Source organism: Anser cygnoides, chromosome 2, assembly GCF_040182565.1.
Source record: "Anser cygnoides isolate HZ-2024a breed goose chromosome 2, Taihu_goose_T2T_genome, whole genome shotgun sequence".
NCBI classification, from domain to species: domain Eukaryota; kingdom Metazoa; phylum Chordata; class Aves; order Anseriformes; family Anatidae; genus Anser; species Anser cygnoides.
In genome coordinates this window covers 22,854,577-22,881,486 of record NC_089874.1, presented here as the reverse complement: position 1 = coordinate 22,881,486, position 26,910 = coordinate 22,854,577, and the positions used below count along the sequence as shown (strand labels likewise).

At 41.2% G+C, this 26,910-nt stretch overlaps 1 protein-coding gene across 6 annotated transcripts in view; it reads right to left on the bottom strand.

Annotated features, from left to right (window-relative positions):
• The window catches only part of FAM171A1 (family with sequence similarity 171 member A1), an 89,110-nt gene that overhangs the window by 49,770 nt on the left and 12,430 nt on the right, over nucleotides 1-26,910 (bottom strand). The gene's annotated exons all lie outside the window — the stretch shown is intronic.

Below are 26,910 nucleotides of genomic sequence, written 5' to 3'. Positions count from 1 at the left end.
TTTAGAGATAATCTCAACATAAAATGCTGTGACTAACCAAGAAACACATACAAAGGAAGGCTCAGAGGAGATTGGCAAGGGCAATGTGCTCATGAAGTGCAGGGAATAATGTAGGGTGTGACTGACCACAGCTGCTGCAAACAAAACTGACTTGATCTCAACCCAAATGGGACTGGGGGGTGGCCCTTGTTTTAGATAAACAGCTATGTCAGTTGAGTGGATCAACTGACTACATCGCAGATGAGTAGATGAAATGTTTCTTCCCGAGTTCATTAGAGGAGTATGAACGTCAACCTGGGTCTGCTGGACCAGCATGGGGGAATGCATACACAGCTCAGCCCAACGCAGAGTATAAAAACTGAAGAACTAACAAAAAGAAATTTGATGTGAGCAATGGGCTTGAGCTGCTTTCAACCCACGTTTCCTTTGTAGCAAGTGGGGACACCCAGCGTTGTGGCAATGAGCTCATTATGGAGAGCAGTAACGGATCGATCACATCGGTGGTGTGATTGACCTTAACGCCACTGCTCTGTTTTGCTATTTGCTAAGTGTAGTTTACTTTTGTATTGTGATTTCAGTATATTTTGAATCACTCTGCTAAATCAAGAATTTCATATAACATCAAATATCTTCAAATAAATGAACTTGGTATTAAACATTTTACCCTCCACGCGTGGAATCTCTGAAAGAACCTGTCCAGAGCACTGGACTCTGACAAATGCTCTTATAATTTACTAGTTTGTCCATTTGACAGTAGAAAGGGGCTACTCCTTATACTTTGGCACAAACCCACTTCAGTTATTTATAGCTGTAAACATCGCTGTGCTTAACCTCCCTCCCACAAACAGATTCCCTCGGATTCTTTCATTTCGTGTCTTCTGTTTCCTATAGCTGTGCTGCAAAACACATCTGTTTAACAGCAACACTATCGCTAAGGGCTGCTGGCATTTTCGGTTTGACAAATACATCCACTTTCCCATTAACAAGGAGATACGTGTAACTGAAAACACTCCCGTGGCTCTCTGCTCCCTTGGCGCAGGCATCAACAGGAATATTTTGTAGGCCATTTAGGCCATGCATTAAACTAGCATTTTAAAGTATTAGCCTGCTTTAAGCAAACAGCTGTATGTTTGGAAAGAGTCCTACTGCATACAAGCAATACTTACAGGGGAAGCAGGAGGAAGGAATTCCTCAATAGCCAGGTCATATGGACACGAAACTTGCAAACAGAAGTTGTATGAACAGGATGTGCTGGGGGGATTATAAGCAAATGAACAAGCACAAATCGATGATAAATAATTGATACTGAAAGTGAAAAATATGCTCTATTATGTTGTACCTAAGATGAATGTAAGGTTATAGGTGAAGGGTTCATTAACTTTATGCATACATACACATTTACATGAATACTAAACTGAAAGTACAAGGTGCAGCTAATTACAATAAAAATGACAGCGTTTACTTAAAAGCTTCCTTGACTCTACTGCTCCACACCACTGCCCTGAAAACCACTCTAATGTGGGTTTTCAGAGACCTTCTTGAAGCTAAGAAAATACGTATTTCACACAGGGATATAATCTGTGTTTGTTGGTTTGTTGTTGTTGTTGTTTGCAATTAATTCTGTTCTCACGGTGATGAAAGAACTGCTAAGAAAAACAACCATATACAACAGTTAACCAATATTGTAAGTGAACCATCCCAATAAATTAAAAACCTGTCCCAGCACATTCAAGCATAAAAACAATTGTACTAAGTACTAGGGGAGTGCTAACCACTTTTTAAATATGTAAAACATAGATGCAGACTCATCGTCTTTCTTTCTGAAATTTATCAGCTTTAGGAAATCTATAAATACTATCCTTTTTTAGCAATACGTTCAGTATCATTTAATGCTACATATTACTTTATTTGACACCCACTTCCCTGAACTGCAATACATTTCATTTTAAAGTCGAGATAATTTCTACATGTTCAGGGATTTGGGAAATTAACATTCCGCAGTACCAAAATTCTTTCTGCTTTGCTTAACATATGTTCTGAATCAAAATTACTCCGCACTTTTTTTTCTCCCTCTTCACATTAGGCCCTGGGAAAAAAATACACCCAGCCCAACGTCTGCATGTATACACACACACTCACAACCCTGAGCAAGCGGTTTTACAGGAAAGCTGATGTATTTACTTCAACAATTGGTCTAATAACCCAAATGGCTAGTTGTTCTCTTGAGGTTACCAAATTACTTAAGGGAACAGTAAAATGCCAGGGGATTGCTGTTATTGTTCAAAGGCAGTCAGAATTCCCAGGCAGCCTCATCCTACTGCGCTAGCACTGCAGAGACGTCCAGCCACCAGTCGGTAGAGCACAACATGCATCATTTTAAAGAGACGTTAGGAAATCCAGCAGCATTCATCCAGTGGGAAGGGGATGTCTGCTCCCAGGATGCTGACGACCAGCTGAGGTGCCTCGGATATTGACAAAGAGAAAAGGATTTTGGATCCATCGCTCCTGCAAGGTAACAGCCAATGCAGCACAGCAAAACAGTGAGAGCTCCAGTGCTACCAAGCTGCAACCATATCGTACGGGTACATTAACATTCCTTACCCACACATGTGGGTGGAGTACAGGGGAGACAATTCAAAATCGATTTCTAATTGCCTCCAATTGCAGTGTAAAACAGCATATCTGTCGTTTCTTCTAGAAAGGGCTGAGCTATGCTAATGCCAAGATGCTCAACATGAGCAAAGAGGATTTCAACTTCAACTTTGAACCACTCAATGAGATGCTCCCAGCTGAGTGAGTAGTTATATAAAGAAAAAGGGAGGCAAGTAACAATCATTAATAGCTAATATTACTGAAGAAAACCTTAAGTTAGTATTTCTGGTGATTAATATAAGATTTAGCTGATAATATTTTGTGGTTATGTTCATATGGACCGCAAACTCCTTGGGATGTTAAGTGGCATGTAATATGCACGATAATCACTCAGCTAAGTACAGACACTCTTGCTAAAATCATTTAAAACACGTGCTGATTCTTATGTTACCTGTGGTACCCAAAGCCAAGCAAAATAAATTTTGTCCTTTTTTAGTGGATACGCTTTATATAAAACACTGCGGTCTACTTTGGAGGCTGCTACTGAACTTCGTATTTGTTACTGCCGTATTAAGACTGCAGTGAGGTGGGTGGAATTTCTTAAAATCTCTTTTGAACCAGGCAACTCAGTGAACGTATTTTCTAGAGCCATTGCTCCTATTGCCTTGGAAGAAAGGACTTTTATAAAATCAAATCGGTAAAGCACAGTGGGTGAGATTTCATGATTCACTTCCTAGGGATGCAGTGCTTAACTTGCATCCAGAAAAGACAGCTTTGCAGGCCATAAGTTAGTTTTGTACCATGCCTATCGTTTTCCAAAAATTAGATGGGTTTCCTGGCAAAATTCCTTGGGGACTGCCTGCTATACCACCCATAACAGGGCATAGATTGAAGATGTGTGGCCTTGGCCTTGAGAGCTCCCGCATTTCTGCTGCCCAGGCTGCACTGGAGAGCATGAGGAGAGGGGCTGCAAGAGGCTGAGCCAGGACCAGCTGCAGAGCATCCTCCCCAGCCCAGGCTCCCGGCACAACCTAAGGTGCACAAGGCTGAGGTCTCACCCAGGGATCCTGGTCTGGGTTATTTTTCACTCCTGTGCTGAGGTCTCACTTGGCTTGAAACTACCGCCTCTCACCTGATGAGCAACTGCTGAAGTAATTTAGACGTGTAGTACCTCAGCTTTAAGCTTTCGGAGTTGTTTGTCAAATACCTTGCTTTGTATTTAGGTATCTTTGCCCTGCTGTCCTCCCACTCCAAAACTCCATCGCATACTGATACACATTTTTCTTGTTTTTACTTTTAAAGGAAAAGACATAAAAGTAAGCTCTGCTAGAGATATTTCCAATCAAGTGGTTAAATGTAAACACCTGAAATAACTGCATTTGCACTACAGTAATACATCTTAAGCCCCTTTTTTTTTCCTCAAATAGGGATTAAAACCAATTACAGCAAATATATTTAAACAGCAGTCCTGCTACAGTTAAAAAGCAAGACATACATTTTACATTTGTCTCTTCGCAATACTTTGAGACAACCCATGCCAACTTTCACATGAGGTTGTACCATTTAGTAGAGAAAAAAAGTTCAGAAGTTTCAGAAGTTCATAGTACAAAAAAAACCACAGAAAATTCAATATATTTATATTTTTAAAATATAATAGGGTGCAACCATGAAGAGCCTCGGAAGGTCACTTGATACACCTGAGTACAGTGCCAACCCCACCCCAAGAGTCCTGGAGCTCCTGCACCCAGGGGGAGGAAGCAGAGGTTCTAGCAGACTCACAACAAAAGCAGCAGCATCTCCTCATTTTGTGTGGGCAGCCCTAATTACCCTCATATATCACTCATTTGCAACAGTTAACAGATGGGTAACTTGACCTACTCCCTTTCAAGGAAAGCAATCATCCATCCATCGGCCTGTTTTGATTTCATGGCAGTGTTTTTCAGGCTTTGTACCAGGCCCTAGACACTACAAATCAGTCTAAGAGGCTCATGAATGACACCTGAAAAAGAGCAAGTCTTACTAAGTCTTACCAGTGTTATAATGGAAATTTTACCATCAGTGGCATTTTTCATATTAATAGGATCTGTAAAAGCAAGAAGGGTGAAGACAATTGCTGGATGATAACTGAAGTCTCTTACAGTGACAGCAGGGTTGCTTCTTGGTTTGGGTTCTTAAGAAGCAAATACCAACTATTTGGGAAAAAGGTGCTGGGAGAAGGAAAAACAGTGCAATAACAAAGTGAAAGCAATGCAGACCGGGCAGCACCTTGCATTTGGATGAGTTAAAAGTTAAGTTGAAGCATATAAGTTTATTCTAGCAATCGGTTAGCTCGCAGAGGATCACACAACATGAGATCCCCATCCCCTGCAGCCAGCCTACCCACCTCAGTGACCTCGGCCAGCACAGCCACTGCCAGCATCAGCTTTGGGCCAGAACACCTTGCCCTTTTGACTCCCGTTTCCCTGCTCTCTTTGGGATCGCTGGCTGCGTTTCATTTATTACAGCAGCTGGCTCTTTCAGATCCTCCTACGCACGTGGGCTTTGTACATGCAAAATATCATCTCCCCCTGGACAGGGAAGGACGAAAAAACACAGTTGAGTGTTTCAGACTGCTGTCTTTGATTTGCACAGGACTAATCGCTGCTGTGTCCAAGAGGCCCGAGTCCCAGGGCTGCGCACAGCCGTGCTGCCGCAGGGCCCGGCCGCACAGGGGGGCCGGGGCTGTGCTCTCCTACGGTGCCCCCTGTTCCTCTGGGTCCCTCACCCCCACGGGCTGCCACCCTCACCCTGCCAGCTCAGGGCCGCCAGCTAGCCAGAAGTAAGGCAGAGGAGAAAATAATAATAATAATAAAAATCCAACGCTTTGCCTTCTCCCTTCTCACCAGTCAAGACAGGCTCGAAGAGACACAAGCACTTCCCTACCCACATGGCGTGATCTGACGCTGCTCAGGGGCTGGGGGAATGCTGCAGGCCTCTCCTCCCTCCCCCCGAGGGGCTGGGTGATTCATCCACATCGTGCAGGCGTCAAAAACAGCAGCAGGGTACAGGGGGTGCAGGCGTATCGAACAACAGGCCCGGAGCTGTGCAAAAACGCTGCTTCCAGTCTTCTGCGACGGGACCCAGGGAAATTCCTCATCTCTCAGGCCTGGACGCACTGCTTCGATGGCTCCCTCCTGGGCTGGGAGGATGCCTAGGAGTGTGCCATCCCCTCTGACTCCAGCAGCTGGTTTCCCTCAAGATTTGGAGTAGCTGTAACCCATTTGGGCTCCACCCCGCCAGAACTGCAAGGCACATGAGGGACTTATCACAGAATCACAGAACATCCCGAGTTGGAAGGGACCCGTAAGGAACATCGAGTCCAACTCCTGCCACCACACAGGTCTACCCAAAATTTCAGACCTCGTGACTAAGTGCACAGTCTAAACGCTTTTTAAATTCAGACGGGCTTCTCCTTGTCTGAAGCCTCGGCACAACTCGTGTGACAGCACCCAGCATCTGGGACATCGCCGCCGTTTGTAGGATAAAACCAGAGTAAGACCCAAAGAGAAAGGCATCTAACGCTAACATGGCTTCTGCAAACACCGACATAAACCATACAGTAAGCTGCCAAGTAAGTGGTGAAGAAAATCTGCACATTGCTTTATGGGTGGAAAAATAAATCAAATGGAGCAGTGGTGGAAGACATGTCAGCAATCAGATATGAAGCACAACCTAAAGTGAAAACTAACAAAATGAATACCCTTAAATACAATATGCTGGTCATAGCTGCTTTCTCTATGCCTCCATAACTCTAAAAATCTTCATATTTTTAGTGTTAAATGACCACAGATGATGATTTTTTTTTAATTAGTTTGTTCTTTATAGCCAGTAAAATATTTGCTAGCTTTTACACAGAAATTTTCTGCTAAAGAGCTTTATTTGAAATGCTCACTGTTGCTGCAGAAGACAAGTGTTGGACTCCCTCATTTCCAGGTTAAGCTACTTCTAAAACTGCAAACTTTAGCAAATCCAGAAAATGAAGGTTTCCGAGTAGTCTGTACACACCTCCACGATTCCAGGGGCTGCAGGGATTCACGCTCCTATGTCATCAGCATACTTTTGGGGAAAAGCCAAGCAACATCTGGAGTATAAGGTTAGGCTCCTATTTTTAAATGCTCTGTTCGTGTACATGTAGCGATCTAGTTCTTAATTGTTCACATGGTTAGTACATGAAGAAAAAATTTTAACACACTAATCCAATTTTACTTCAAAGTGTCAGAGACCATATGGAATACGCCAAGTGTTTATCAGACAGTTGTTTGGTTCTGCATTTGTGTCCAGCCACCAGGCTGCCATAAATAAGGCCCCAGAAAAGCATGTTTTTAGGGTACAAGCACATGGACAACAGCATCAAGGCTACCAATTCAAAGTGTGAGCAGGACTGACTATTACACCAAAGTTCTGCAGACTCTGAGACTTGATTCGCAGTGTTTCAGCTTCTGCTTTAATGGGATTTTTAAGATTCAAAAGCACTATTAGTGAGGATAGAATCCTAGAATCCTAGACTGGTATTTGCAATTCATGTCCAGTGAAAAACGAGACTCCTTCCATCACAGAACTTTGTCTTAAAAACAAAACAAAAAAAAAGCAAACAAGCAAAAAGAAACCAAAACCAAACCACGCAATGTGTATGAAACTGAATTCCAGGAGTATCAGTTTAATAGCAGCATTAACCCAGAGAAGAACAGCTGTGGGGTGCACCGGCTCGCTACACCCCTCCCGTTTCCAGCCTGGGCTCTGCCCAGACTTGGAGACAGAGGCAGGCTGGAAGGAAAGGAAGAAAAGCTGATAAATACTCCTGGGGTTTGAGGAAAAAGACCACCAGCAGATGTGGAAAAGTTTCTTAGCTCTGGACACTCCTCATGTACTGCACGCCCAGCCAGAGTGCTCTTTCCCACATCACTCTTCCACGAAGGCATCGCAGAGGCACTATGGCGTTACACGTGGGACCAAACGATTCGCAGGTGACTGTGAAGAAATGGCCCTATTAACCTCCTCTGCCCCCTTCCCCCCTTCCTTTTAGTAAAGGACTTTGTGTTTTGTGAACTGCGTGGTGACCACATGCAAGTATTTTTCCATTGTGCTGAAGGGGAGGCTGCCTCCCCAGCAAGCACGCTCACAGTGGCTCTTTTATTCACAGCGGGCTGGCAGCCGGGTGAGTGGGCTGAGGATGACAGCCTCCTTGCGAGAACAAGCAGGAAGCTGGAGAAACACTAATCGCTGCCTTCATTTTCGCTGCACAACCCCTCCTCTGCCTGCTTCAGGAGGCAGCTCTCGCCCTGCTGTGCTGCCACAGCCACACAGGAGTCGCCACGTGGGAGTGCTGGAAATGGGCTTCCTTACGGGGCTGAAACGCAGAGACCCAGCAGAGTGGGGACCGGGAACCAGTCCTCCTCTAACACCTTGTGGGATCGCCACACAAGTCCCAAAGACAGACTGAGGCCCTTCTCTTTACTCAAAAAAAGTGACAAAAACAACCACAAAACTTGAATTTCCTGCTCCCATGAGACCCTTGCTTTCTCAGCAGGGCTTTAGACCGACTAGGAGACCCATAAACTTACTGAGAACCTCAGTGGAAATCAAAGGTTCCTGTTTGGGCTTAGGCCAGCTTCACACAGAGAAGATGCTGCCTTTTTTTTTCTTCACAAATAACAGGAATGGTGAAGGGCAAAGAGAGGCTACGCAGATCACGGAGACATCTAATTATGCTTTGCTTTTAAACTTGCAAGAGATTTGCAGCTTTTTGACAAGCCTACAAGGATACAGCGTTTTAAAATTTTGCATCATAAAGTTTCACAGCCGATACCCTGACAGCCAGCAAAACAGATAATAGCTTGCTGAGATTCTGCAACGTATAAAATTCAGTCTGTGGGTGGTGTTCCTGAAGTAGCAGTCTTCCTCCTGAGAAGGTTACTATTGCGTCCCTTGGTTACAGGGAGGAGAACAAAATAGTTCACCACAGCAGGACACGCACTAATAGCCCGCTTCTGCACACCAAGTGCTTTTGTCATGCTCCGTGCCAGAGGCAGAGTAAAACACAGACACCACAGGAATTCACTGCATTTTATTAATGTACACCCTCGTATCATTTACAGCTATTAGCGAAACTACCACATTGCAGATCTTAAAATTATATTTTCCTGTGCAGTAGAAGGAAAGAATGTTTAAGAGGAGTCACTTACTAAAAGGGAAAAAGAATTACATGTGAAGTTTATGTCTTCAACTTAAGAAAGATTCTAGACAAGGTGGAATCGGAACATCCAAAAATTAGAATATCCCTTAGTTGCAGTGGCTCCTACAAAACTTTGTTTTATGCATTATATCCTTTGTGCATTCCACCCTTAATAGAAGTGTTGGCTCAGATGCCTGAAGGACAGAGAGGACTAACTTCCTTGCAGTTAAATCAAGAAACCACAGTTTCCACTTCATGTGGGCTTTGTTTCAGGGCTAGAACACTTGATCATATGGTATTAATATAGAGCTAAAAAACCCGACCAGAAAGGCCTTAATCATACCATGATTTTAGACAAACTTTAGTTCAGTACCACTCTGTCTGGTGGTTGCTTAATTATAAATGGCAAGCAAAATCTCATTGTACCTAACATTTTTGGGGACTGGAAGGTTCCAGCTCAAAAAAAAAAAAAAAGTATTTATTCAGTATCATATAAATACGACATGTTTGAGAATTAAAACGTCAGACCTCAAGATGGATCCAGCAACGTGGTGTGGCTGCTTGAACCCCCCATCCATGCACAGCATGGCCAAGGATATAGAACGACGTTGATGCGAAACCTCCCAGCAGCAGAGCTCCGCAGAGACCCACCTTTCCCCTTGTCAGCCAGACACCACGTGCAGTGGCTGACAGAGTGCCACGAGCAGGACGATGGTACCGCAGCTGTCTTACTTGGGCTGCCCTCCAGCCCCTCTGAGGTATTCCCCCTTGGCTACAGCCCCTCGGGGCTCTGGAGGTTTCATCTCCAGAAGAAAGCAATAGGACTGTTTGATGTGGGACTGCTGCTCCCTGGCATTTGACTTACCTTTCACATCTTCTGACTTAGTCTGACTCCTTTTCTTTGCAGATCCAAAGTGCTGCAATTACCAGATAAAGCTCTGAAAGCATAAAAATCCTGTAATTTAGACATAATAAGGAGTTTTTACACCACTTATCTTAGGCTGCCAGAAGCATTTAAATCCAGTATCTTCAGGGAAGATCACCATTTTCTGCACTGGCAATACATGAAATACACTCCTTATTCTGGTACTCTGCTTTGCAAACCAGTTAAATGCCCATGCTACCTTCAAATTAATATGAAAAATCATTCCATGTACATGAAGATATATGCAGAAATATGCATATGCATCTACATGAAGATATTTGCAGAAAAATCATGTGGCAATTCAGAAAAAAGTTTATAGTTAGATAGTCTAAGAAGTACTTGGTAGGCAAAGGGAAAAGGGAAACTGATTAACAAAGCAGAATTCCCTTTAGTTGACTCGAATTCAGCTGTGTTCATTTATTTAACAGATGTCATAGATGGCAGACCATTATTTGTCAGTTTAGGGCAATTTCACAAAGCAGTCTTTAACCCCCAGTGGTATTATCTCCTTTTGCTTTCTGACCACTACAAAGTGGCTAAAAATGTAGTTACTCAGCCTGTTATCAATACTGATACCACCATAAGGGTGAAAGCAATGCATAAAACCCACATCGCTGTCCAGGAAAATCATCTCCTAATTAAGAAAACACACGGAGGCAATGAAATTAAGTGATACTCTTGTCTTTAGATGGTTGAATTCCAGCTTGCCTTGGATCTTCACTAAGTCAATCCACAAGCATACTGATACAAACAAGTCTGCCTACAAAATTAAGGTTCCTGCATTTTACATGTTCTCTCCTTTTAATTACACCTAAATAATAGCATTAAGATTTTACTCAGGATGTATACAGTCCCATACCTTGCAACCACATGTTTTTTGCTTGCTGTCCACTGTGTTTAGAAGAGAAAGCAAAGCAGATGCTGTATGATTTTATATAGCAAGAAACACTCGCACAAATTGGGCAGCAATAAATTATCTTATTCTAAACCATCCTGAAAGAGTGATCTTGCCGAAAGATGTCCTTTGAGAAAATACAATGAGAGAGTAGTATGGCAAAGACATAACACTAAGGCAGGCTGGAAACTAGTTTAAAAAGCAATCTGTTTTTCCTTCTATGCTTAACAGAGAACATTATCATCATCAAACCACTTTTTAAAATCAATTGGTTTCCATTTCTCCTTGGAGTGCTTTCATCCCAATGCCTCCTCTAGATCTTTCCAATAACGACTGCATTTGCACCTCAGTTTCAGTTGACATTTGAGTTACCCTACACGACAAATGTTAGCTGAGGGTAGAAGCACGTTACTTAACAGTTCCTATACATGAATATAATGTATCCCCTTAATTACAGCTAATCTGCCCGCACTGCCACCCCGCTCCCCCTGAAAAAAGCCGAGCCACAAGCAGAGGCCGGAGCTGTAACAGTGCATTCGTTTACCACGGTGTTGGAAACAAAGGATAGTAGTGGGCAAGCTTTCAAAATACAAATTCCTCTACTGTGAGAGTCCTCCTGTTTTCAATCTGTTACAGTTAAATGCCCGTGCTCATTAAAGGCACGTTTTGCACAAACAGGCCTTAAAGAGCAGTGAAATGTTCACTTTCAAGTAAACACCGTTGCTCACAAGTCAACATGGTATCACCTTTTCTCTTGGCTGTATGGGGATGCAAAAAGATCACCAGTTACCTGCCAAGAATAACATAACAACCAAACCCGCAGTGCTTAATCATATATGCTTTTTTCCAAATACTGCATACAATCTTTCATGGGTAGCCAACTTAAATTGGCTTAGATCACTCCCTTGTTTTTTAAGCACTTTATTTATTTATTTTTAAGGCTGTTAACTGATTTAAGGTCATGATGGTAAATAACCGAAACTTCCACAAATTTGGTAAACATTTAGGAAAGTTATTGGATGTATGCCTTTAATTAGACTTTCTATTTCAACTTAGGAAAGGCTCCCTAACGACATTAGTCTGCACTTACAAGCTATAGGGCTCGTGTGACTTCAGGCAACCTATTTTTGGAAGGGTGGAAGGAAAACCACCTATGAGAGTGAAGAAAGTGCCATTTATTTCTTCAGATTTTTTTTTTCCCCAATGACCTGCATCAATATTTGCCTGAAGAGATAGGGTTTTTGTTTTTTGTTTTTCCCCCAGGTATACACTACATCAGAGTACTGCGGCTCCCAATCCCTTATCCCTGGGTAGGGAAAAGGGACACAAGGAAAGGATGTGCAGTTTCCTTCTCCTGAGGACAGAAACTTTCTCTTGGCATGCATCGCTGAAAAACAGCCTCGATGCAATTCATCCCATACAAGTAAAGCACACAGGATTTTGAGGTAGAATTCTATTACTTTTCCATTTTTTAAATGGCTCACGTTTTTGGTATTTTAAGCCACAATTTGCAATGGACAGAACCCCATATCCAAATGTATCAGAATTACTTCATGTTCCTTCTGCAACAGTACACAGATGCCATCCAATTTGGGACCCCAGACCATTGCAACACACAACATAAAAAGGATCAGCATCAAAGAAAGCATTAAGGCAATCCTTTTCTCCAGAGACGTTTGGTTAGATCTAAAGAGTCTGCATGTCTATCAGTTCAGCATCTCTCTTGCTTTGCAACTTTATCCTTGCTATCTGAATATGGCAACGTTGTCTGGATCGGAGGAATGTTAATGAACATTAACAGTCATGGCTACTTCACAGAAATCTCTCCTTGTAGCACCCTCACGATCCTATTAAGCAATTCTCCAACCATGCAGGAAGTACCTTTATAAGGAGAGCTTTACGTCCTGGATTCAGGATTGCTGCTGATCATTACATTTTCGAAGCCCTGGCTTGTTACTAAAAAGCATGTGTGTAAGGAGAAAAGATGTAAATGGAAGGAGGAGAGAAACCTGCTATGAACAGTGATGCACGATGACCTTCATGAGGCTCCAGATGAGATTCTGTATCAGCCTAAACATCCTTCATTTTTATCCAGATAGGAAGATCTACTCCTTCCCTCTTGTCTTAGGCCCACCCAGGCCCACTTAGGCCAACGAACCTTTTCCACCATTAGCAATGTCATTTACACAGAAAGCTGCAAACCGTTGAGCTACTCCTTAGTTTTACTCAAATTGCTGTCAATCTGGCTTGAACTTTAAAAATTCTTATACTTTAGGCGTGTTTATTTACCTTTGCTTAGTTATAAAAACATATCAATAGTCCTCACATCTACCCTGCAGGTTCATATCCCTGCTATGAATCATGATAGATGCCTTAGTGACTTTAAATATAAACTCTTCCGTATCCCACATCCTAATCCTCTTGTCAGGGAACTTAAATTCATCAGGTTAGAACAAGACCAAAGGGAACACAATTGCTGGTGTACGAAAGAACTGGAGATCCCGGATGTAGTCACTGAAGCAGGGGAAGGTTGTTATCTTCTTGAGTCATAAAGCAAATGAAAGGGTCTTTTTCTCAAGATTAAAAAGAAAACAACAACCAAACATACCTATCAGATAACAAAATCTATATTCCATGCAGTTCCAGAAGCGTATAAAGGCAAGCTCAATATAAGTCACTGTCAAGTGTGGTACCTTTTATCTTGACAGCAAAAGCAACATCTATAGTGGAGCATGAATTATCATCATCCTTCTCAACTAATCACTTAAGAACAGATATCCTCTTAACTGGCTACTCATCTTATACTTGTAAATACATAACAAGAATGATGGAAAATGTTAGAAACAAATTAATTCCCTTATTGAATGAAGGTTTTTCAAAAAATAGGACTGGATTGTCAAAACAAACGTGACAATTACTCCCCTAATACAATGCAGGGTACTTTCACTGACAGCAAGCAAGGCAGAGAATTGACTATTCCACATTGATTTCTGTTTGTGTGCTTGAAATGGGTTTTAGCCAGACAAATTCTGGGTTATCCAGAGCCAGAGGGTAGGTACAGCCCACCTGGTAGATCCTCAGTGACAGCATTCAACCACTGCTTTGACTAAAAACATGCATCAAAGTCAGGAAATGATGCTGAACCACTACAAGGGGGCTTCTAGCAGATGCATTGTTGGTGGTGGGTTTTTTTTTGTTGTTTTTTGTTTGTTTGTTTTTTTAAATAGTAGCAGCAAATACTTACTGCCTATGGGCTGAATTTGAACCAGTGGTTCTATAAATTGTGTTATCTTTTGTTGGGTTCTCAGTTATTGCAATTTACTAGTGTGACTACTAAAATAATTAAACCTGTTCACCTGATTAGCCCATTATATTGGCACTCCCAAAGGCCGTACTTCTTTATGCATTTAGACACAGCTTAGTCTATATTCAGCCCCCGAATACACAAGTATTACAAAGTAATTAGCAATCTTTTACTGTAGTTTGGATTTAGATGAATCAGACTTTACGCCAACAGATACATTTTTATAAAACATTCAGAAAAAAAAATGGAAATAGGATTTTCCACACCAGATTAGACCATTAGTGTATGTAACATGGGATTTGCCTTTGGCACTGACTCAATACTGCAGATTTATAAGAAAGCGACAAAGAATGCCTAATTAAAAAAAAAAAGTGCGTTATGCAACTCTGCATTATGCACGTTGAAAGAGCAAAGGATAAGGGAAAGAGTATCATCTTACATAAACTCAGATGCTAAGTTAGGCCATTTCTCAAGAGTTTCTGCACTATTTGAGGTTATAATTCTGCAGGCAGTCTAAGGAACAATTAAGAACAATGCCAAAATATTCTCACAAGCACTACAAGTGACAACACATTTGGAAATAAAACAGATAATGGTGTCTTGACAGTGCTGTCAAGCACTTACATTAGATAAAGGAAGTTTAAAAGAACTGGTGGGGAGAAGTTTCCAGTGGACACAAGAAGAGACGTTCTGCAGAAGTGATTCCAGAAGGAACCTGCCAGGGAATCCTCTATAGGACACCAATTCCCTCCACATTCCAACCTGTATGGACTGCTGAACTGAGCTCGGTTAAAAAGATGCCTAAGAAGGGGAGGATTTGGTTTTCACCCAGATCAAATCACTGACTTGGGGTAGTGGGTGGCAGTGGCGGCAGCGCAGTTGAAAGGGAAGACAGATGAGTGACTGGAGTCTTCAACACTGGAGTTGCACCCTGATTTTCTTCACATATGCAGGAATACCAGTACACCCATTTTCTCACTTGATTTCCCATTTTTGGAGATGAGAAGAGATGCTCACAATATACATTGCTTAAGATGTTTCAGGCTTAACAAGAAATTGCTCACGAGGGAGCTATTTTGACAATCAGAAAATAATCCCCCATACTTTTAATTAGGGCTAAACAAGTCTTTCCCAGGCAAAGGAGTGCTCAGTCCAGACTGATGTTGGTTAAAACCCCACCCTTAGATTGGTAGACACAGCAGCTGTGGGATAGCATTATATGCTATGTTGAGGTCCAACCAATACCTAAAGCAAAGAAGGAGAAAAAATGGTAGAAAAAGGGTAAAAATAGGAAACTTCAAGACAGCTATGTAGGAAAAGATCAACTTACAGGCAAACCATAGTGGACTGGAGTAGTAAGCAAGACACAAGACCAGGCCACACAGCAGAAAAAGAACTTGCTTCTGGGATCCCTTTCTACTGCAATTTCACTTGGGATCAGTTTTCAACTAACAAGCAATTTTGCCAAGCCAAATGTTGAAACAGAACATTCTTTGGCTGAATAATAATTAAAATATTGAAAATAGTTAAATAGTTATTTGCAGTAAACTCGGACAATCTTAGCTGTGTGGGGGTACTTCCTGAAGAAGGATATTCCATAACCCAAAGCATTCTTGCAAAATACCACAAGTTCTGTTCCCATCAAGAACCATGCAGAAAAAGCTGAGCTAAAAAAAAATATGATTAATTTTAAAACGTGGATGTGAAGTAAAGGCAAAAGAGCATGCAGAGTAGACTGCATTTCCCAGAACAAAGTACAGCATTTCAGGGAGAAAGACTGACATTAGCTATTTCTGAGATCATGGCTTTCTATAGATAGAAACTAGAAGCTTCTGCTGCTCTGCTGTGAGACCCAGCAATACAATCTTCCCAAGTGCAGAACCTGCCCAGTGGCCCCATCTTTGCCATCACAGATAGCAATAAGCAAATGATTACAGAATGCTTCTTGGAAGAAGTCAGACCACTTCCTCTCAAAAGCAACTTGATTTGTATACTAAATGAGCTGATCTTTATTAAATCATTGTACATTTTGCATCAAAATGTCTATTTTTTTTAGACTTTCTACCACAGACGCTTGATATAACATCAAACCATAGTTAAATACAACATCAATTAGCTCTCTATTATAACTCTGTTTTCATCCAAGTGTTGAAAATGCTTGGATGGCCTATTAAAAGCTTCAGCCTTTGCCGCTTTATCACCTAAGACTTTAACACCACAAACACACACAAACTGACAGTCTGGCAGTTGGCAAGCAGGTTCGCTGAGAAAAACCATCATTACATGAAATTTATTCCATCAACTCAGTAAGGCAACATCTGCAATAGTCACACCTCCACAGGGCTAATGATTTATAATAGAGGTATCTAATAGCCATTTAACTTTTCCCAAAATTAGGATCTGCATTTCCAAGTTTGGTATGGTTTACACAGCCCTTTTGCTGTCCAAAAGTGGCTCTGCATTAGCGATTAACTACCACCAAAACCACCACAAACAAAAAACCCAAATTCTCTCATATTTAAATCTCATTCAAATCAGCACTGAAATTCAGTTACAGTATTTTTCCTTTCAGTCCCTTGTCCACACATTAATAACTTTGCAATTTTACTCTCAGCGCACATGTAATTATTTTCAACAGAATTAGATTTCTCATTCAGGAAAAAGGGACAAAAGAGACTTAGAGAGTAATCTGCACAGAAATTATCAATGTATACTAACAAACAATCCTTAATAAACTGGAACATAAATACAAGAGGAAACATAAACCTCAAGATACCAGAGTTACTTTTTCCAACTTCTTGTGATGGTTTTGATTTTTACGTTTTATTTAAAGACTGGGTAACCTCAGGCCATTTTTAGAACAGGATTTTATTTTTCCAGCATTCCACTTCAAAAAAAAGCAACAAAAATGCAAAGGAAAAAACATTTTAGCAGGACCTTCATAACACTACTGCATCCTTTCTATGTTTCTATTTTTTCCCCATTTTCTTAGAAGGAATGTTTTAAATTAGAATAAGGGACATAAAGGAATCCTGTGGGAAGTCAAATCTATGCCTTCACCACCACAAGAAACACACGTAATAAAAAGGTTCAAGCTTTTCAAGTTCCATCTTAAAAGGTAATTACACATCTCCTGCCCCCACACAGTAAGATGCTGTGCCAGAACACCATTCTTCAGTGGCTATTTCTTTTACCTGCATACTTTTCTTATGGCCAAATTCCTAGGTGTTATTCTTTCCTTAATCAGCTCTCTTTTTTATTTATCTATTTATTTATGTGGTTCTCCACTAATCAAGACACATTCTCCTTCAATTTATCAACTTAGCAAGCATTTCCAAATGTTTGAACTCATCTTTTCCAAATAGGAAAAAGATCTGAAGCCAGAATTTCAGGGAAGGTGCTGCCAACGTCTTCACAACAGCATTAATATCCCCCTTTCTGCTGAGAACAACTCACCCGACACATTCTGCAATCACATCTGCTTTTTCCATAGCAGAATCACTGTAGAGGCTCATAAAACACTGTGATTGACCAATAGTCCTGTATCTTTTACTTCCTCTGTAACGAACAACTGATGAGCCTCCAACTTAGACGTTCTTATTATTGGTCCCAAAATACATAAATTCATACTGTAATATAGTTGCCTCACATTGTAAAGAATGCTATAAAATTAAGTCTTTATAAATGTTATTATTAGAAATGTGAATAAAAATCCACTAGCAAAAATATTCAATATCTACTCAAAAGGCTGGTGTGTTAGGTCACACAGGAATGCTTTTACAATGCCAAATGTAAAGCAAAATCTTTATGAAACGTTACTAACAGTTTTGTTACTACAGGTACTGTAAGGTTTAGTCTTTACAAGCTTAATATTGAATGGGATAATAGTGCTGTTCGTATTAAGTTTATGAGCAATGGTAACATGTTACAGGGAAAGATCCAAAATAGCTTTTACAAGAGTCTATCTGTCAGGATTTCAGCTTTGTAGAAAATAGCTGGAAACAGTCATAAATGTTCATTGACACAGACGTTTTCTAACTCTAACAAATAAAATGGCAAAAGAAGTATAAAAGGATAGACTTTTTCCCTACCAAAAAGAAAAAAAGAAGAGGCACTGGTTCTGGAAGCCTAAAGACAAGTGCAATCTGCAGACATGCTAAAGCCTTTATCAAGTTGTAAGAGTCAGAAGATCACAAGTAAAAACTTAAGATTCAGACTCTGCTAGCAATCCTGACAGATATGATGCTTATTCACACTAGTGGGTTACTGCACCATGAAGCCACTTATTTCAAGGCCATTAATGTATATATTAAATGAATGACAGGAATACGACTGGATACATTTATGCTGTTTAATATTAATAGTGTTAGGTTCATTTTATGGCAGTCATTAACAAAGCAACAACATAGAATAAGCACATACTCTTCGGGCAATGAACTGTGATAAGGTAATTCCAACCTCACAAAAAAAGCGGTGCTGTTTCTACAAACAGTTAAACCCACAGAAGGGCTGTAAGGTAAGCAGAAGAATACCTTGTTATGTCTGGATAAAAAAGCTTAAGAAAGTTCCTGTGAGAATGAGCTTCCTATCTGTGAAAACTAAATTACAGTATTAGAGCCATAAATGCTCCAAATAGATGGAATTGTGCCCTGGCCACTAAGAAGGCCAACAGTATTCTTGGCTGCTTTAGGTAAACTGTCACCAGCAGGTCCAGAAAGGTGATCCAACTGCTCTACTCAGCAATGTGAGGCTGCATCTGGAGAACTGTGTCTGGTGCTGGGCCCCCAGGTGCAAGAGAGACATGGACATGCTAGACAGAGCCCAGCAAAGGGCTGCAGAAGTGCCCAATTCCCTGATGTGTACCCAAGACAGGGAATTTCCACCTCTATCGCCTCCTCTTGCCTGGAGGCAGTGACAATAACTCCTACCGTGCTCAGGTGCTCAAGCACCTGCCCTTATCCAGAACATTTCCACAACTCTTGAAGAGGGGCTGCAGGTCAAATGGGAGTAACCTGTGGCTAGGCGGGATACAGAAAACCAGCCCATATAAGAAAATTTAAGACTTTTTTCTTCTATTCCCAATGCTCCCCTGCCCTCCCCCCCCCCCTTTTTTTTGGTTAAAGGATAGAGAACTATTTTTTTTTTTTTTTAAGTACTGGGATGCCGCATTAGGTCACAGAAAGCTGAGAGTCAAAAATCATGCAATGACATCTCTAAGACGCTGATACAATCTACCATATAAAATGACTGATGTGTGATCGAGTAAGGTCATCTGCAGTTCAAAAACTAGGTATCAACAAACATAACAGAAACAAGAAATAAAGTTTAATAATTCATTTATTATCTCCAGTCATCACACGTTGATGTTTAGATGATTATTCAGGGCCTGAAGCGCCTGTTTCCTCCTTTCTGGGAAAAGAGAAAAAAAATTGAATGCGATGGAGCTGTGCCAGGTGGCACAAACAGACCTGAAGAGAATAAACACAGCCACACATGGCTTCGGGAAGCTCTGAGCTCAGGCAAGCAACAGCAACCTTTTCTGTACACGCAAACAACAACCACTTCATATTATCCAAAAGAGTAAGGCAGCCCTTTGAACAGGACAAAATACTGTTGATACAGCTACTTGTCATGGGTACAGAAGTGCAGGTGTATGAAACTGTATAATCACAAGGATCAATAGCAGCTTAGCATACTCATACCCATGCTAGCTTGCTCCATCCCTCACGTGAGTATTATTGCTCTTCCAGCTGAAGAACTGCAGTGCGTTACTTGAGCACCTGTGATCTACATCAGTGTAGACTGAGCCTCCATCTGGCTAATTTTGCCAATGATGCTTACAGGTTTTTGGTAAGGGGAAAAAAAATTAAGTTATCTGGACTGTGTAACAGCAACCAGCAAATGCTGTAAGATCCTAAGCTGATTTTTCTAGATCTGGAAGGATAATATGATCACAACTTAACTGTGAGGAAGAAACAGTATAAGGGGTATGTTATAAAGCTGCTTATCAAGTAAGGTATAGATGTTAACGTACATGACACTACAAATTTAGAAGCACAGTACTACCACAGTTTACTGTATTTTAAATTCTACATAGCCAGTTATGGATAGACAATGTTAAAACATTGCTCATCAAACGTTTTAGATCATAAGTAACTATTAAACACCCAAAATTTCTAGCAGCCCACCATGTATCTTTACCATTCATGTTTTAACAAGTGCTATCAAAGCAGTAAAACTCCACTCAAAATAACCTGGCAGACTTCTGGCAACATCTTAGTCCCAGTATGGAATTAATAACCTTGAGGAAACAAGCAAGGCATGATTCCAAGAAAGATATCTTTTAATGGATGAATAATTAGTAAAAGCTTGATAATTTTTCAAATACAAAACTCTTTCTACCCTTTCTGGTCTTATCAGTAGCAGCACCTTCCAGCTAAGTTCAACTAGGAAAAAGCTGCTTTGAATGTGGCATAATTATGCTATTATACGTCAGTTTTTCCTCACATTCTTCTTCCTCATAAAGAAGACAGAGCCAGGCTATTCTCAGTGGTGCCTAGTGACAGGACAAGAGGCAATGGGCACAAACTGAAGCAGTGGAAGTTCCCAATGAACTACAAACTACATAGCGATGATAATGGAGCACTGGCACAAGTTGCACAGAGCGGCTATGCAGTCTCCATTGCGGGAGATATTCAAAAGCAGCCTGGACGTGGTCCTGGTGTCCCTGCTTTAGTAGGAGCATTGGACAAGATGACCTTCACAGGTCCCCTCCAACCTCAATCATTGTCTAATTGTCTTCCTTGCCCCTCACAACTTGAATGTCTTCCTTTCCGCAAGCTGATGGACGTAGACTAACTTCCCCCCCCTTCAACTTGTCTTGATACTAACTAAATTCAAGCCAGAGAAATTGCACTGAGGTACGTACAAGTTGGAAAGCCAAATTTGTCTGAGACATGGAGGAAAAAAAGATTTGTGCAAGCCCCATTCGTTTGGATAAGACTAGAGAAGGAAAGCAGGAGGTATTACCAGGTTTATGCTAGCTTAACATTACAGTTCAGTTACTTAAGTTCTCCTGAATTACCAACTGGAATTAAACACTTTCTTTTCCAAACACTTGCGGCTCTGTACTGGTAAATGTTTTCTGCATCTTTTTTGGCAGTGACCCTGTGTGTCCAGTCTTTGGTTAATAAAGCACTTCCGTTTTATTATTACTATGATTTTTTTTTCCCTGTGAGGGCATTTGTACAAGTGCTAGTTTCACTGACCCAAACAATTCAAGCCACTCAAGCTCTGACCTAACTATTTTAGTTGCTGTTACAGACAAAAAGTATTGCTGCATTTGTACAGGACAGTACAGTATTACTAACGGTGACATGCTCTGAAACATCTTCCGATACACATATTGTGGAATCGAGCAGAATCCAGTTTTAAGACCAGGTCAATCAGATTCCAAAAGAGCTCACATGGCACCTGCTGTAGGGTAACAATCCAGTTTGTTCCAGTCCCACACTCCTACACTTCCACTGGGCTTAGGATCCATATTCAAAATGCACTCCAAACGTACTTACATCAAGCATATAGCTTGACACATTGCTGCATGTCATTACTTCTCCCTGTCTACAAAGCGAGCCGTGGTCCCATCATGAACGCCACCTGTAACTTCTGCAGTGACAAGTTCCTAGATCCGATGGCAGAAGGGACGTGTGGTATGATCCACAATGTAATGCTGAGGAGTTTCACCTACTTCCAAATTCTGTTCTTCATGCAAGCACCAATGCCATAAAGGAGAAATCAGCTAGCAAATATTTGCTTTCCATATTCTGCAGATAACAATCACCCTGCTCCAGGTGGAAAGCAAAGAAGACAAGGTAGTCCACGCTATTAAAACAAAGTGGGAGGAGAAAAAAAGAGAAGGAAAAGCACAACAGTAATCCAAAAATCAAGTACAGCCTATTGCTGGTGCCTATAACAGCTTTCAGAAAGTCAAATAAACACAGATTACTAGCAAGGAAATCTGAAGTTTATGCAATACACAAAATCTTGAGACTATTACTGAAAGTTATGAAGTGCTCCAAAGACTACAAATGGTCCCTGAGGAAATGATTCTAAAATAATAATAATAAAAAAATTAACCAGAAATCACAAATTGCATTTGTTCTGGCATACGACCTGTATATTTCTTGGAATTAAATATCTGTCTTTTTATTAAAAACATCCATGTCTGTTCATGCTGGGTTTAAAACAAGAACAGAAGACATTTGCTAGATTAACACCCTTGCTATCATGTTAACTTTTTAAACAATCACACAATAAAAACTTAGCATCTGATTCTCATCAGTTCACGATGTAGTCCAAAGTTTTTCTTATCATATTAACTTTTTCACTCGATATAAAAAAAAAGACAGAAAGTAAAGAGTTAAAGCTGTTTGGCAGCTGTTACTTTAAACTCCTTTGGGTTTTATAATTTGCAGAGCATGTCAGCTCCTCCATCCTGCAACTTTTTTTTTTTTTTTTTTTAAAGCACCCAAGCAGAGGAATGTCACAGCACGATCATCTGCCGTGAGTAGAACAGAGATATGATATATCAGGGGACCTCTGCCTCTGAATCTGTCAATTGTAATAAATTATGGTATAGCCAGGAGCTGACTGAGGCCGAACAGACAGAGAAATCAAAACTAAGAGAGTGTGTGGAAGCGGACATGACCTATATTGAAGTGATGTAAATGGGTGAGCAGAGCAGTATGATTTCCTAGAGGGAGCAAATATGCAGAGAGGAGGGACAAGGACAGAGCCTAGCGGCACACTAAAGTGAAAGGGACAGATGAGTATAAAACCTTCAGTGCTCTTATAAAAAAGAAGCTATTTAAGAGCAGGCATTCAAGTATAAGACACACCAGTTTTCTGTTAAAGTTGCTCAGAAAGTAAAGACCAATGTGTGGTACTAAAATCCAGCCACAGTAAAATAAGAGCATGAAGAAAACTCACCAGACAACGTCAGCATTACAACAACTGCAGGGCATGCAGCAGACAGCAGAGACTGTTTGAAGAGAATACCTATGACAGAATCTTTTGCAAACTAGCGTAAGAAAGAGAAACACTTGTTTATAATTCTTAAAAAAAATCTGCTTTTCCCATTAGAGCCTCTTTTCCAAAACTCAGTAGAAATGCCATTTCATCACACAAATGTTGCCTAGTGCTACATCAAGCCCCTGGATCTAGACAACTCAACACACCTTGGAGCGGAGAATCCCTGTGCCAAAGAGAAGCTGACACTTAAAGACAGGTAAATTGCTATCCCATCATTTCATAACTTTGCACACTACCTTTGCTACCTCTAAAAGCACGCACTTCCATCAAACCCAAGCTATCAGCAAGAACGAATGGACAGCGAACTACCCTCGGGCTCCTACCCGGTACCGCAGGGTACTACCTCTGCAGCACTCCTGAGCACGTGTCTTCGGCAAGTAAGGATGGGCAAATTCATCTCTTCCTGGTTTAGAACAAGCACCCAAAACCAGCAAGACTCACATGGGTACCTTTCAAGTATCCTCTGCTATTTTGTTTACCTCTTTCAACTACCCACATTTTCATACGAACTTTTTCTGTGTTTTTACCTTACTTGCTCTTCTCTACCGCACAGCTTGCAGCATGAAGGATCACAAAGCACAACTTGTGCTGCTCAGCTCCCTGCGCAATGGAAAGAGGAGAACAAACGCAGCAACCTGACAGGTTACAGCCCGCGAGAACCCTGGTCACAAGCCGGGGCCCTGATGCACTGCAGCTATTAACAGACAACGTAAGACCAACGAAGTTGGAGTGGCGGTAGGTAGCGCAAGGCCAGCATCTGCCTCCCGCAAGCAGAGATCAGGACAATGAGACATTTGTTCTGAGCTCACACAGCACGGCAAAAACAACTGCACAGCAGCCACCATTCTTCTGAACAGAAGCCAATGGGATGATTTTATTTGATTTTATTTTTAATTTCCCCAAATGAGTTCAAAGAATCCTCGGAAGAATCGCTCTGTCCTTGTAATTATCGCATAGCTCCACACAATCCGGATGCAGAGTTACTCAGGAAAAAAAAAAAAAAAAAGCAACGGGGTTGTGGTGAGCACGAAGGAGCAGCAGCACAGCCCGCTTGCGGCTGCGTGCCCTGCCACACCAGCCCATGGCGAGAAGCTGCAGCTTAGGATCCTGAGCTGGCAGAAAGCCCACACCACTGAGCTGCTGGGCTTGGCTGCAGCGTGTCAAAGAAGAAGACAAAGGGCTGGCCAAAGCCACAACAGTTAGTAGCCATCAGATACTGACAGGCTGTCAAGACAACCAAGCTTCCCCTGAACAGGAATAGGAACACGCTGCTGTAGCTGCAGTCCCATCTGCGCGCATCCCCGTGTGCCAGGAAAGGCCATCTATGTCCTTATCCCACCCACACGTCCACGTCTCTCCGCAGGACCCACTGAGCAACAACATCCAGGCTTCTCGGTCACTTCAGGTGGGGACTGAGAACCTGGGAGCAGAACAACACCCATGGACGAGAGTATTTCAGTCAGAGATGAGTTCAAGTGAATCTGACAGAGCACAAAATGTCTCCAGAATCGCCACGAGGGTGGACAATTTCCAGCTGGACTTTTTTTCCCCAAAGTCCGATTTCTACACAGTTGCCAGCACCAGAAGTCAAAAAGACAGTGGCGGAAGATTCAGCCATCGCAGGCATGTTCAGAAGAGATGGAGCAGAGCATTTACAAACTGCACGAAGAGATCAGTGGAAGAAATCTGTCTCTCTCACCACGGATATTAAAGATATCCACAAAATTCCCATTCTCTCATTAGATGGTATGGTGACTTTAATTGAGCAGCATCTTGCCTTACATCAGGGCCATATAATCTTGGAAACAGGATTTCTTTTTCTTTGGTGACAACACATCAATACTAAACCACATGGTATCTAGCACAAAGCACTGCTGAGTTTGGAACAGGAAACAGAAATACACAAAATTCTTTGGTTCTGGGCAAATACCCTACAAACTGACATCTTGAATCAGATGTATCATAACTGCCTCTTGACTCCTGCTTATCTTAATACAGATAGAAAGATACGAAGTAGGTCAGGTCTCTTTTTAGTGGTAAGCATATTTGCGTTTTTAGAAGGGATTATTTATGAAGGCACTATTGCAGAGTAAAGGATGAATTCTCTTGAGTTACTAGATGGAGAGAAAAAATTCTAAGTGATACAGACTTATGTAAAGATTAAAGCCTTAAAAAAAACGAAACTATTATTAGACAGTAGAAGTCTAACATTAAAATCCACTGTTCCTGTGAAAGTTGGAAATTTGTAAGACCTGGTAACAATATGCAAATACCATGAAAATTGCAGGAAGAGAAGACAAGAAGCCAGTAATGCTTAATTAGAGGCCTCAACTGATTGTTTAAAACGCTTAAACGTGGAAGCTCACATACTCATACACACAATTATTCACATGCCTTGTATATGCTAGCAAGGATTTATTTCAAATCTATTGCTATGAACAAGAGAGCACAAACACATCTGCATACGTTTGCAAGCCAAAGCTGCTTTGAATAAAGCAAGGGAGCAGAAAAGGAAAGACGACAACTCCTGGCGTTATTAAAATAGCCACAGCGATCCAAGGACAAAATTTAAGCCAAGTATCCTGGATAACACATTAATTCCGTAGAACAATGACCATTTACAAAAGACAATCACTTAAGTTGTTCAAAGCACAGAATACCCTACCACGAACACATAGCTGAAAATGGTGGAAAACGCATTACATTTTTACTGCCGCGAGGTAAGGCTTGATTCATACCATATGGCCTTACACGACAAGCATGTGCGCACGTCTGCACGTGTGTGCACAAACGCCGAGGTCTCCAATCTGCAACTGTATCCATCCCACTCTTCTAGAAGAAGTGAGGAGAAGATGGAAGGATTTGGGCAAACACAAAATCCATACTTTTTCAGGGCCATGCAGGAAAACTGTCCATCATGATTCACTATTTTTGTCTCAGAAATCTGGTAACTAATACAAATCAAGATAACTTAAGGCATGAAGATAACACCTGATTCTGTTTATATACTACATCTCTTCTCTACAACGCTTAAAAAACAGTAAAACATAACAACGATCAATCACACCAGTGCCTGAATAATTCATGATAAAGAAAAGGATCGATGGACTTATCATTAAGTTCTTTTCTTCTCCCCTGTTCTGTTTAACGTGGTATAAAGCATACAGCAGTTTATTTGCCCCTTGGGCAAAAAGGCCCTGTTAACACAATATACGGCTACCTCATAAAATCGTATCTGAAGCCATCAGTCTGGGTTTAAACTAAAGAAACCTAAACCAAATATTATACTAGGACCACAGACAGCATTATGTACAAGATCAATTAGTTACCAGCAGACTTTTCTGAAATCAACGTTTATTCGCACTGCCTCACTCTGAGATAAAATAATTGCTTCTTACAATATTTTCTTTACTGTAACTACAAACAATCACTGACTTTTCAACAGCACCTCGGATTCAAGGTGTTTTGTTCCCCTGGTGCTTAAGAATATGAAATGAGATTGATGTTACTAACAACATCAAGCTTGCAAGTTATGTTTGAAATACAGATTTGTTTACATGACTACTTTTGGAAATGTAGGTTGTCTTCTGGTAGACTGAAATTAGGTTTACAATTTAGCTCAACTCAGTAGGGAGGGGTTAAGGGAAAGAGTAAGAGGAAAAGGTAGAAGGTTTTTAGTACTTGTAGCTGGAACGCATTCAAATTTCGCTTCCTACACTGGAAGTTTTATATGCCCACCTTATCATCTTTATGCTATTTTTTTCTCACCCTAATTAGATAGATTCAGAAACCAAGACTGTCATCCATTCTGGGGACAAGTGACTGTGTGTCTACTTACAAAAAACAACCTCAAATTTGAACATCAGGATAGCAGCAACGGTCACCGAGGTGGC